Source organism: Amphibalanus amphitrite, unplaced genomic scaffold, assembly GCF_019059575.1.
Source record: "Amphibalanus amphitrite isolate SeventyFive unplaced genomic scaffold, NRLGWU_Aamphi_draft 000379F_arrow, whole genome shotgun sequence".
In the NCBI taxonomy this organism is placed as follows: domain Eukaryota; kingdom Metazoa; phylum Arthropoda; class Thecostraca; order Balanomorpha; family Balanidae; genus Amphibalanus; species Amphibalanus amphitrite.
The window spans coordinates 132,417-144,863 of record NW_024881873.1 but is presented as its reverse complement, the minus strand read 5'-3'; positions in this window follow the sequence as shown (position 1 = coordinate 144,863).

The following is a 12,447-nucleotide window of genomic DNA, read 5'->3' as shown; positions in this document are numbered from 1 at the left end:
TCTTGATTTATCTACACTTATGTTCAGTGCACTGTTTTGTTATGACGAGAGAAGTATGCACTTATATTATAAACTTGCTATTTGCCTTTCAAATGACTTTTCATCGAGTACTGAGTGCACGATTGTTCAGTGTCAATACTGCACCCATTCATTACCTGAACTATGTCCAAATGAAATGGCCAGACCACGCAATTACCGCCTACACTGCTGAGCCGCTTACAAAGTCGTGAAGGAGACGTTGATCAGCTTGTGATCTTCATAAATTGCAGTGTTTGAAAATAAGTGTAGGTATGAACTTAATTGCCTATGCAAAGTGTGCACTTAATCAACGTGCTGTTCGTCGTGCCAAGCACGCATGTCCGCCATGGACATAATACAGTTGTACATACGGTTAGGTACACCAATCGTTACTTTTTTAGGCTTAGCTTTGAATCTAAGCAATGCAACAATTTATCTCAAGAAGTGTCACGTTTACGAACAACTAGGTGTCCTTTGAATAATATGAGCTCTAAACATTTTTATTTAATTAATTTTCTACCTCACGATATCACCCCGCTCACAGATTGTATGTCTGTTGTACCATCAACACACACACACACAGAATTAAGTAGATTACACGCACACACAGACACAGACAACACGCACAGATTACCTGACAGTTCCGTGCTCGTATCAAAGCCTGCTCCTCTCGGGGTAAAACACTCTCCAAGTCGGTTTCGTATTGTCTATGGGTGCTAATCTGCGGATGTTTCGAGGGAGGGGCGGCAGCGGACATCGTTCTCCACGTCCCGTTGTTCGTCCTTCCAGTCAGTGCAGAGTCCGTCCCTTCCAGTCAGTGCAGTGTCCGTCCCTTCCAGTCAGTGCAGTGTCCGGCAGTACCGCGGCAGTGTGTGTGTCTGGATGTAGGTGTGTCGTTGTGTGTGTCGGACGGTGTCGTGTCTGTGTGTGTCGGACGGTCTCGGTGTGTGTCGGACGGTGTTAGTGTGTGTGTCGGACGGTGTCGGTGTGTGTCGGACGGTGTCGGCACCCACCTGAGCTGGTCCGCGGCTGCAGCACGGCACTGACGGCCGCCGCCGCCGACACCGCCAGCACCAGGGGCAGACGGCGCGCACCCATCCTCGGTCAGAGACGGCCGCTCACACCTGCCTATATGGGCGCGCACCGCGCCGGGCGCGCCGCCGCCGCCGCCGCCGCTGCGCCGCCTCCGCCACCGCCCCCGCCACCGCCCGGCAGCCGCCGCCGGTGGGCGGTAGGCGGTGCCGGTCTGTGCCACAGCTCCCGGCTCCGGGTCCGGTGCGTTCGGGATTTTCCGCCATCGGAATGTGTGAATGGACGCGCCTTTGTCTATAGTTCCCGTACTGATAACTCTTTTCTTGGTACTCGTAGACCCGCTCAATTTATGGCGGAAGAGGGAAAGTTAAAACTTAAAACCGTGTTATTTCGATAAATGGCTAATCAATTTTAATGATGAGAAGACATTTAGTTTTCCTCTATTTCAGCTGCTTTTTGAGCCCCTAAAATAAGAAATTCATTATGGGGAGGGGAGAGGGGCATAAGAAGCAAATTAACACATATGCTTCAATTCACTTTACAAACGGCAAAAGACGTGTCCTAGTTGCGTTCTTGGTCCCATTTATCCGGTGCTGGGTGGCGCTCAGGCACATTCGTGACACAGCGCGGAAAGGGGTAGCGTTTTAACCCTCGCCCTGGCAGGGGGGGGGGGGTCGATGCGACCCCCCCCTAAGGTTTTTCGAAGATAGCGTAAAAACGGCGGCGTGCAGCGCCGCCAAATTTGGCACAGCCTATGGGGCAACCTTTTTACATATGACCTGAAAATTTCAAGGTCCGGGTGACCTTGGGTCAGGTCACCAGGTCAGAAAAACCGGTACAAGGTCATGGTCAAATTTCAATTTTCTGTTTGCACCTGTCCAACTCACAGCTTTTGACTGATTTCCTTCAAACTTTCAGGGTGTGCTAAGTTCACTGAGTTGTATAACATATAGTTCGGGTTTTTTGAGGTCACTGACCTGAGGTCAGTTAGAGGTCATTACGTCATAATGTTAAGCCTATGGGAAAATACTAAATTCGGAAAATACTGAGATATCCGCTTCGTTCTATCTTTTTTGTGCTTTGAAACCACAGTACTTAACAGCAGGTCACTTGGTGCTTCTTTGTTTGGTGTACTTATCTATGGGTCAGGTCAAATGAGGTCAACCGAGGTCAAATGACGTTTTTGCCAATAACTTGGCACATAATGAAGCTAGAGCTTAAAAAATGGTATCATTGTGTTCCTTGTGATCAGCCAAATCGAACGATATGCGATATGATGCAATTTAGTTAAGTTGAACTTAATTAATAAATTAAAGTTCACTTAAAATTTAAGAAGAATTTCGCTTAAGTGTGCTTTAAGCACACTTAAGCAAGCTAAAAAGTATACCATTCGACGCGCCTTGACGTGCTGAGTTCACTGGTGCTTTTCCTTTTGCTCTATCTTAAATAGATCAAAAGTTATAAGCGAAAAACTTTTGACATGTTTTTAGCGAAATTTTTACATTTATACCCCCCAAAACCCCCCTAAAAATTGACCTAGAGCAACCAAAGTTGCACAGAGGCGAGAACTCCAGGGGGCCCACCTACCTACCAAATTTGGTGTTTCTAGGTGCCATAGAAGCCAATCGCGAGGGGGGGGGGGGTCGCCCTGCCATAGAAGGCGACCCCCCCTCGCCCTGCTAGGTGCCATAGAAGCCCTGCCAGGGCGAGGGTTAAGGCCCCCCCCCCCGCCTCACTCGACTCCTTGGGGCTGGGTCACACATCGACACGGGATAAGCGGCGTTCAATGAATGTTAAAATAATCATAGACCATTAACTTGGCTATTTTAAGGTTTAGTTACAGGTAAGGTCACCAGATGTGAAATTTTCTACGTTCAAATGGAGTTTCCTCATTTTTTTTTAACAATGAGCTAGAGCTAGAATATCAAGAAAAAGGCGCATAATATGCAGCTCTTTTAAAACTTGTATGTATAAACGTCCTCAATTGTTACCTAAGGTCAACGTTTAGGCCTTACTAGTCCTCGGGACTAGGCCTTGGGCCTTACTTGTCGCTCGGTTCAGAAAGAGCAAAAACGAATATCTACCAAATTTCACCAAAAAATGTTCACCGGTTTTAAGATGTTATACTTTTACTTCTTTTTTACTTTTGGGATCTCCGCTGTTCCTAGCGACTTTATTTGAAAGCAATAATTTGGCTGCTGAAAGTGCGGCCCCTGTTGCGCGCAAATCGGCATTTACCACCACGTGCTGCCAAACGTTTTAGTAAAAGATTTAAAATCGTTAGATCTGCGCTGACGTCACACATTCAGAGGGGACATTCAAAATCAAATGCATTAGCCCCTTTGAATCCAAAGTGCTACAAATTCAAAATTCGATTTTTTAAGTTGAGGCATTTCTCGATGTTGTGAGTGCTCAAACCGGTAAGTGCAAGCCAGGGACCCAATTTTGGCTATCTCAACTCAAAACTAATGTTAACCCGCGCCCCGCTGGGGGGGGGGGGGGGAGGGGCAGAATCTGCCCCCTCCCGTTTTTCGCCAATAACCTCAAAACGCGTTACGCCAGCGACGTCAAACTTTCAGTAATTTATCATACATCAATTTGACACGTTCCCTTGAAATTTGAGCGAAACCCGTCGGAAATTTTTTGAGAAATTGACGTTTTAGTGACGTCATGTTCGCCATTTTCGCCTAAAAAACGGCAAAATTTCAAACGCCACTTATATCTTCATTTTTAAAGGAATCAAGACTTATCAAAAAAGGTTATACGTGATTCTACTTTGTCTATCAAATGGCTATCTCGGTTTTTTGAAAATTTTAGATTTTGGCCCAATTAAAAAAAAACTGATTTTTTTTTGGGGGGAAAATAATTATAAAATCCAAAATTTTGAGTGTATAAAAAAACCTGAATATATAGAGAAGTGGCCTATGTGCACCTACATACCAATTTTTAGAAGAATCGGTTCGCAAATGTGTGAGTTATTCAAAATTTTATGACGTCACGACACACAATTTTTTTTTAATGATTTTTTGGAAGTTCTAGACCTCGTACGGAAACAAAAATAGCACCATTCGATTCGCCGTGAAAAACTGCATCAAATAGACACCTTTTTAGGCCTTAACAACCAACTTCAAAATTTGACCTCACTTGACCTGACTTTGACCTGACCTTGACCTGAAATTCATCCAGAGGTGGTCCATATTACTTATTGAGTGTGCCTATTGAATTCTATGAGTAAAATGACCCATAAAACATGTGTCGCACATGCCCTTTTCTATATTTTGTTTTTGGTGACCTGACCTGACCTGACCTGACCTTGACCTTGACCTTTGAATGACATTGTATGCAACGAATATTGTCTTGGTAGTCTGAGAACACGTTTTGGGCAATCAGTCTCAGTCCATTCTTCGGCAACTACGGTGCAAGGCCGATACTGTAGAAACTTGCAATTTGTACCCTTGACCTGACCTTGACCTAACCTCTGACCTACTTAAGCAAAAAAAATTTGGCTCTTAAGATCCGCCTTGTTGAGGGCTTTCGATTGCCGTTCTCCCCGTCTTTCTACGACCATCGGTTCGGAAGTTAGACAGGGGGGGGGGGCAAAATCTGCCCCCCCCCCCCAGCAGGGCGCGTGTTGTGTCTGCAACATTAAACAAAAGTGCCGGATCTTTCCAATCAAGAAAAAACGGAAACGCAAGCAAACATTTCATGCATTCGTCGAGCCAAAGCAATAACAATACCACAATGAACCAAGTTTTGAGCCAAATTTCAAATTCCTTTTTCCCCTGTTATCATTTCTTCACATTCTTCATCAGTGTAACACATTTCATTTTTCATGCGCCGTTTGTCTCGCGCCATCGTTCTAATATGGACTTTGTTCGGACAGAACATCCTCCCCCCTCCACGCGCACGCGCGCGTGAGACGTCGGTATCACTGGACACCGTCAGCAGTTATCTCGCCTCCTCGAGAAGGCATATCTTGGTGGCCGGTCGGTGCACTGTACCACCACGAGCGCGCAGACGAGCTGACCTCACCCGGCCGTCAGGGCCGGGCTTCGATCACTCTGCCGAGGGGCCACTGACCCCGCGGCACGTTATCTTCTGCGATCAAAACCAGGTCGCCGGGCGCCAAGTTCCGCATGTCTCTTGTCCACTTGCGGCGACAGGTCAGGCTGGGGACATATTCCTTCAGCCATCTGGTCCAGAACTGGTCTGTCAGAGCTTGTGTTTGTCGCCAGATCCTCCTGCTCGCAGGCTCGCCGTTGTCGAAGACGCCAGGTGGCAGACAAGTTACCCGTCGGCCGAGCAGAAGATGGTTCGGCGTAATCGCCTCCAAATCATCCACTTCTGTGGACACATGGGTCAGAGGTCGACCGTTGACCACCGCCTCAACTTCTGTCGGCACGGTCTGTAGCGCTTCGTCCGTGACAGTCAGCTGGCTCAGCACTGCTCTCAGAGCACGCTTAACGGAGGATATTAGCCGCTCCCAGGCGCCTCCCATGTGACACGCACCTGGCGGGTTAAAATGCCACTTAATGCCATCTTGTGCGAGGCGGTCACTGATGGCGTGGACGTTCCATGCTTGGATCTGCCGATGCATCTCCCTCTCTCCTGCTCGCAGATTCGTCCCGTTATCCGAGAACACCTCTTTCGGTCTGCCTCGCCTTGAGACGAATCTGCGGAACGCCATGAGGAAGCTGTCGGTGCTGAGCGAGTGGCACAGCTCGAGGTGCACTGCCCGGGTGGCGAGGCACGTCACCAACAGTCCGTACCTCTTCTCATGCCGTCCTCCCGTCTTGACGAGCATAGGACCAAAAAAATCTAGACCGACGCTGCTGAACACGTGCCGCGTGTCGAACCGCGCCTGGGGCAGATCTGCCATCTTCGGCTGGCACGGTTTTGCGCGGCGCTGGCGACACACCGGACAGCTGTGCAGGACTCTCCTCACCATTGCTCTCCCTCTGGGTATCCAGAACAGCTGTCGCAGATCGTTCAGTGTCTGCTCGACTCCGGCGTGCAGTAGCTTCTGGTGGACGTCCTTCACGATCAGAGCTGTCACGCGGCTGTCCCGCGGCAGGATGACCGGATGGCGGGCGGACTCAGGCAGAGGGGCGTTCACCAGCCGCCCACCGACTCGAAGCAGGCCGTCTTCATCAAGAACTGGAGAGAGCATAAGTAGACAGCTACTCGTGCTGATGGACCTTCCGCTTCTCAGCGCTGCAAGCTCTTGAGTGAACGCCCCACGCTGCACCTCCCGAATGACAAGATTCTGCGCGTCTTGCAGCTCATCAGCCGACAGTGGACCCCTTCTCAAGTCGTTCTGGCGATCTTCGAACGAGTGAGATGCCACGAAGTTGATCAGGAATCGCTGCGTCCAGCCGACTACACGCCTGTAGCGCAGCCAGCTTGAGAATCGCTCTGGGTCAGGAATGACCGCGGTTGTCTCTCTGGCTTTGTGTTGAGTAGCTAACACCACTCTAACTTCAGGATCCTCATCAGGTAGCTTGCGCTGCTCACTACCAGCCGGCCAGCAGGTTTCTGGCCTCCACAGGAAATCGGGCCCACGGATCCAACGGCTGTCCTTAGTGAGCGCAGATGCCGTTAGCCCGCGAGAGCAGTCATCAGCTGGGTTGACCTCACCAGGAACGTGTCGCCACTGGCTGGGCTCGGTCAAGTCACGGATTTCAGCAATCCGGTTTGCCACAAATGTGTGGAATCTCTTGCTGTCGTTGGCTATGTAGCTCAAAACCACCTGGCTGTCACTCCAAAACACCACCCGGTGCACCTCTTCAGTGAGCTATTGGACAACCGACGCTGCCAGACGCACAGCCAGCACAGCTGCCTGAGTTTCCAGGCGTACGATAGATAGTTTCTTGAGCGGTGCGACTCTGCACTTGCCCATGACAAACGCACAGTGAATGGTTCCGTCTGAGTACTCGTGACGCAGGTACGCCACGGCTCCAAAAGCCTTTTCAGATCCGTCACAGAAGACGTGGAGATCTCTTCTCAGAGGGGCTTCTTCCTGAACGCCATACCATCGTGGCAGCTTGGTGTCACTCAGCCCGGGCAGCTCCTCCATCCATGCCGCCCATCGATCAGATTCCTCTGTGGTGAGTGGGTCATCCCAGCCCTGCTGGCAAGACCAGAGTGCTTGCAGCTGCAGTTTGGCTAGAAGCACAAACGGCGAGGTGAATCCGAGTGGGTCAAAAATAGACGCCACGACGCGCAGTATTTCTCGCTTCGTTGCCGGCTGCCGCACATTAGCCAGCTCACTGGGCGCCGTGCTGCTAATCTCATCCTGCTCGGAATCCCAGGTGACACCCAACACCTTCTCAGTTGACAGTGTCTTCTCTAAGTCAGCTGTACTGGGAGCCCGCTCCTGCACAGGAATTCCGACGAGGACAGACTTATCATTGCTGAGCCATTTTCGCAGCCGGAACCCGCCTCTTGAAATCAGCTTTGTCACCTCGATTACGATAGTTTTCGCCTGGGCGGGGCTGTTGACTGAAGTTACCATGTCGTCCATGTAGAAGTCTTCTACCACGATGGCTGCTGCTTTACGACCCTCGGGAGTGTCTTCAGCCCTCTCTTCTGCGGTCTTCTTCAATACGAAACTCGCTGAGGCGGGTGACGAGCGAGCTCCGAAGATGACGCGGTCCATTTGATAGGTGCTCGGGGGTCTGTCTGTCTCTAGATCCCGCCACAGGAACCGGAGTGCCGGCTGATCCTCTTCTCGGACCGCCACCTGCAGGAACATCTGCTCAATATCGGCGATAAGAGCCACTGGCTGCTGGCGGAAGCGAAGCAGCACTCCTGGGATTTGTTTCAGCAGGTCTGGGCCCGTTAGCAAATTCTCGTTGAGAGATGTGCCTGCAAACTTCGCCGCTGCGTCAAACACCACCCGGAATTTACCAGGTTTGCTCGCGCTGGTTACCGCGTGGTGCGGCAAATACCAGCACCTCTGATGATGCTTCTGTAGTTCCTCTTCGGACAGCAGACGGGCGTAGCCTTTATCCAGATACTCTCTCATAGTGTCGCGGTAAGCTGCAGCCTTTTCTGGTGCTCGTCGGAGCGCCTTCTCCGTAGATTCGAGGCGGCGCAGGGCCATGCTACGGTCATTGGGCAGGGGGGCGCAATCAGGTTTCCACAGAAGGCCGGTTTCATACCTGTCACCTCTCCACTTGGTGGTGGACTCCATCATCTCTTCCGCCAGTCGATCTTCATGAGAGCGAGGCTGCTTCATATTGTACCTTGTTCCAAAAGCCTCGGTAGACCAGAAGTCTCTCACTAGAGCTTGCAGCTTCTCTTCGCCTTCACAGCGGTGGGCCACATGCAGCACTTCTCGGGAGCCGACCGGTAGAAGCTGTGCCACGCTGCCCGTCAGACACCACCCAAAATACGTCCGGATGACTGCCGGCTGGCCTGGCCCACCTACTCGGGCCTCCCGCTGGAGAATCGCCTCCAGCACATTAGCACCTAAGAGTAATTCGATCTTCCGTCCGTTGGTGTCTGGAATCGAGATGCCTTCCAGGTGTTTCCACTGAGCCCTTTTTGACCAATCGACTCTCTGCGGCCGGATATTGAGCTGGGGAACGGAGAAGACTTCGGGCACCTTTACAGGCTCACATTGCCCGTCTGCCGACAGCGGAGCCACCTGCAGTGACACCTTCATTGTAGGCCGGGTCATGCCGGTACCCTCAACGTTACCGAGCGTGAGCTTCTCCGTCGACCCAGTCACCGACAGATCCCGAAGCACGCTCTCAATGCATAATGATGTGTCCGCTCCCGAGTCGAGCAGCGCGTGCGTGTCGACGAACTTCCCAGCTGGGCCGAGTACTCTCACGGGAACCACTTGCAGCAGTGCTTTACGTGGCCCGCTCGTTGCATCCAAGGCTGTCGCCATCACACTTCTCGGCTGGTCAGCAGCTAGTGCTGGAGCATCCTGCTCCTCTGAGCGCCGACTCGAGTGATCGGGCACATGCAGCAGTGGGTGATGCTTCCCACGACAGCCGTTCTCTCCACAGATCAACTTCTTTCGACACCGGCTGGCCCAGTGTGACTCGCCGAGACAGCGATAACAGCGTCTGTTGTCACGCGCGAGCTGCAGGCGGTCGACTGGCGCCATGGCTTTGAAAACTGGACAGCAATCCAGATTGTGCGCCTCTCCATCGCAGGCCGGACATGGAGCGGGCTCTGTTGCCGCCGCTGTAGCCAGAGTGGTGCGCTGGCTGCTGCCTCTCCGTCGACCGGCTGGCTCTGCCGGAGCCACCCGCTGCGTTCTGGGCATCATCACCTCCCGCTGTCTAGAGACACTGAGCGCGCGGCGACCAGCCAGCACCAGCGGTCTCAGCCACTGGTCAACGTCTCCCAGCGTGGGACGACGTGGTGCCATCTTCAGCTCCACCTGGCCCCACTGCCAAGCCAGTGACCTTGGCAGCTTTTCTAGGACCTGGTCCAGGTTTGTTACTGCAGCGAGGTCAGCTTCGAAACCTCTGGCGGACAGAACACTGACGGCGGCGTGGAGGGCGCGAGAGAACCGCATCAGGCTCTCGACATCATTTTCCTTTATGGAGTGATGCTTGAGGACACCATCAAGGGTAGCTGTTACAACCGCGCGAGGGTCCCCAAATTGCATATCCAGCTCTTTTAGTGCCTCTTCATACATGTTGCCGTCACATAAGAGCCCACGCACTGCTTCTCTCGCTTCGCCTGTCAGACAAGACTGCAGGTAGGTCAAACGTTCGGTGTCTGAGAGAGCGCCGTTATCATGCACCAGAGCCCGGAAAAGTCCGCTCCACCGTGGCCATTCGAGTGGAGAGCCATCAAATTCGTCCAGCGTTATCTTGGGCAGTGATGAGGTCCGGCGCTGGCCGTCACCGCACGGCAGCTCACTCAGCCAGCGCTCCGTGCGCTCCCGGGCGTCAGCATTTGCATTTTGTTCAGGCAGGTGAGCTCGCTGGGGCCCTACAGCGGACTGAGATCGTATCTGATTCACATCGAGTAACTGCTGCATCTGACCGTGTCTTGATATGACACCGGAGGGCGGCCTAGGGTCTGCCGGCGCTCCGTTTCCCTCTCTGTCTCTATCTTCAGATACCAAATCGTTCGGGGTCTGGGACTTCAAATCGTCGTCTTCCATGAGCCGCAATTCTAAAGCATCGATTTCGGCGGCGTCAGCAGCCCTCTGAGCCTCTGCCCGGGCCTCCTGTATCACGAGTTGGGCCTCAGCCTCAGCAGCGGCGGCGGCAGCGGTGGCCGCCCGTCTTCGTGACTCCAGCGCTCGTTCAGCTTCATCAGCCGCTCGTCTGGCCTGCAGCGCCTTCAACTGGGACACCTGAGCCTTCCTGCGCTTGGCACTGGCTGTTGAGGTGCTGGTTCCAGCCTCACTCCTCGTCTTCAGGTTGGCCTCCGACGTACTCGTATCTCCGCTCATTTTTACGTTACGAAAATATGAAACTCGTTAAAAGTCCTCAAACCTTAAAATAATAGTTCTGCATTGGTTACGTTAGTTCGTTACAGCGTTATGCGCATATGTTTCAAAATCTAAATACTGATGCAAGTTCTGAGTTCAAATGCTTAAGTGCGTTACGTTAATTCTGGATCCGGCCCGGAGGACCATAATGTTGTGTCTGCAACATTAAACAAAAGTGCCGGATCTTTCCAATCAAGAAAAAACGGAAACGCAAGCAAACATTTCATTCATTCGTCGAGCCAAAGCAATAACAATACCACAATGAACCAAGTTTTGAGCCAAATTTCAAATTCCTTTTTCCCCTGTTATCATTTCTTCACATTCTTCATCAGTGTAACACATTTCATTTTTCATGCGCCTTTTGTCTCGCGCCATCGTTCTAATATGGACTTTGTTCGGACAGAACAGCGCGTATGGCTGAATAGCCCGGCGGGGCGCGGGTTAAGGTGGGATGGTCACTTTAACATCCTAAGTTGTCGTGTCCCAAAGAAAAAGTAGGCACTCAACGTGCTTAGTCATGACAAACACGATGGAGCTAAAATCGCGGCTGCGCGGCGATTTTTGACGAAAATGTTCGCTAAAACAGAACCCCTTTCTTAGGGCGCTTGACCTGAATTCAGAGGTCTTATACCTTCAGGATCTTATGCCTTTAAATCTGGTAGCAGTCGCTGGCCACTGCGTCTCGAGTCATAACCTTCGCCCCAGTGTGGGGGGGGGGACATATGTTACCACCCTGTCGCGTTTTTTGCGTGTGAATAAAAAACCGCGGCGCGTAGCGCCGCGCCGCTTGGGCTAGATGATTTGGACCATCCGTGATGACCAAGGTGTCATTTTTGCTGATAGCCTGTAGAAAGGTCATCCGAGGTCATTTGAGGCTACAAACAGATTTTTGCCAATAACTCGCGATTGGAAAGAGATAGAACGCTGGAGATGGTATCATTGTGTTTGTCTTGTTGAGACGCATCGACTGATATGCAACTTGACCTTTTCCGGTCAGGTCATGACCTTGACCTGAGGTCAAATTTTCAAGTTGACCTTTCAAGGTCAAATTATAGTTCATTCGACGCGTCTCGGCGATAGAAACACGATTCTGGCAATAGAAATGTCGTGGCTTTTTGTAGTCGAAAGTTATTGTCGAAAAACACTTTTCGTAAAAACAGCTATTTTTGGAGTTTTTGCCCTCTGGAGGCTAAACCGTTGACCTAAGGTCAATTTTGATAATGACCTTATCAAAAGAAAAGTTCAAAAGCTATCGGTTGCTTTTCCATGCGTTTTTCTAGCTACCATAGTTCCTGAGATAACGGCATGTTTTCTTAAAAATATAATGACCATTGGCAAATTTTGACATTTGATGATCTCTGGTGACCCCAATATTACTCTAACATGAAAAATGACTGAAATACTCTCAAACGTACGCTTTAACCCTCGCCGGCCGAGGGGGGCGGGTTTCGCCCCACCCCCCATGGCTCCATATCAAAGCATACAAAATCTTATCATACAATCATCAAAACATACAAAATTGTAACATACAACGCCCAAAACCTACAAAACAGGCGGGGTAGGGGACAGTCAAAACATACAAAAGCGCAGCATACAAAATCGTGTCATACAAAATCGCAAGGTACAAAATCGTTTCACACAAAAAGGCAGTGGAAAATTAATGGCATTAATCAAAGTACGCATCATACAAAACCATTTCATATAAATTTACATCATTTCGTCGCCCTTGAGATGTCAATTTTCAGTTGGATCAAAACATACAATCTCAACTGCGCTTCAAGCGACATCTTTGTTAGAAGTTTGTGTAGTTACGAAATATTCCACTAGATGCCTCCTCTGTCAAAGCACAGCCAAGCTTTGCACGGCCAGCGTTTTTTGCTTGTTTATACAGTGAGCGCCGGTCTCGGAGCGACGGGGCGTCCCGGTGG